Source organism: Lithobates pipiens, unplaced genomic scaffold, assembly GCF_037356315.1.
Source record: "Lithobates pipiens isolate NorthernLeopardFrog02 unplaced genomic scaffold, aLitPip1_a1.2 Scaffold_22, whole genome shotgun sequence".
NCBI classification, from domain to species: domain Eukaryota; kingdom Metazoa; phylum Chordata; class Amphibia; order Anura; family Ranidae; genus Lithobates; species Lithobates pipiens.
The window spans coordinates 237,661,361-237,662,704 of record NW_027507784.1 but is presented as its reverse complement, the minus strand read 5'-3'; the positions used below and the strand labels follow the sequence as shown (position 1 = coordinate 237,662,704).

At 49.3% G+C, this 1,344-nt stretch overlaps 1 pseudogene; it reads right to left on the bottom strand.

The window, feature by feature from the left end:
- Positions 1-211: 211 nt before the first annotated feature.
- On the bottom strand, positions 212-1,001 carry LOC143925717 (small ribosomal subunit protein eS6 pseudogene; annotated as a pseudogene).
- Between the last annotated feature and the right edge of the window lie 343 nt (positions 1,002-1,344).

Genomic DNA, 1,344 nt, shown 5'->3' with positions numbered 1-1,344 from the left:
CTGTGGAGAGGATCTCCTTCAGAACTTCAAAATTGTATACAGCCTCAGGGAAAGTGAGAAGGAATTAGATTTCAGGGCATTATAGAGAGGTTGCATCAAAAGGGAGGCTCCCGGGATCCAAGAGCGGCAGTAGGATATTAATCCTAGGAAAGCATATAGGGGCTTTTGACCTTGAGGCAAAGGGATGGCTTTCATTGCAGAAACTCTTTCTTCAGTGAGATGTCGAGTGCCTTGGGAGGTGCAGTGATCTAGGAAAACCACCTGCTCTTTGCACCACTGGACCTTTTGCTTTGAGGCCTTGCATCCTTTGCTCGGCTACGTAGTGGAGGAGGGTTTCAGTGATAAGTCTACACCCCTTGGAAATCATCTCCTGGCGCTTCTCCTTTGCTTCCTTTGTTCTCTTAGCAAGGAGCTTGGTATACTCTGATGCTTCCTCCTCATTCTTCTGAGTATGCTGCTTCTTCAGGGCAATACATCTGTGAGTGTGTTGAAGAAATCTAGGTGTCACGAGGGGTACAAGACGCTGGATCTTGGGGGCCTTAGTCCTAGTCTTCTTACAGGTTGAAGAGCTTGTGGACTCTGCTTGCCCTTTTAGGACCCAATCGATGTAGAACAGTGTTGTCTGTGAGGCCAGGGATGTCCTCCTCACCTTTCCTGACAATCACCAAGTTCAACACACTTAAGTTGGCATCTACAATACAGCCACATGCAGACTTGCATTTGCGCTCGCCAGTCCTCCTGGGGCGGTAACAGGAGTGACCCTTACTCAATAGCAGACGAACACGGCCGTGGGTGAAAACTCCCTGTTTCATGGGGAAACCTTGCTTATCGTTGCCTCCACTGATGCACACAATACATCCCTTCCATTCCTCACCCAAAGGACCAGCTGAAACTTCTGTGGCCATGCATTTCTCATAAAAAGTGTGCAGCTTGCATTCATCATCAACTTTAATCAGCTTCTGGCAGCCAGTAGCTGGGAAAGAGATATTAAGCTTCATGTCTGCACAGCTTATCTCAGGTCCTCCACTGAAAAGAGGAGAGAGGAAGCAGGTAAGAGGCTTTCAGAGAAGTTCGAGATGTCACAATGTTGGAGGGTATCTGCACAAAGCAGGAGGTCATCGACATACTGAAGGAGTACAATGTCTGGGTGTAACTTCATCCAGGTGTCCAGGATGAGGGCCATCGCCTTGGATTGAATTGGGAGGGGGTGTTCTGGGCACCTTGTGGCATAACAGTCCAGGTGTAGCAGGCAGGTGGCACAGGCTTGCCTTAATCCTAGTGGAGAAGATGCATGTGAACTGGAGAAGGGCAGAGGGGTGGGCAAGGTGGGCAGTCATGTCCCTG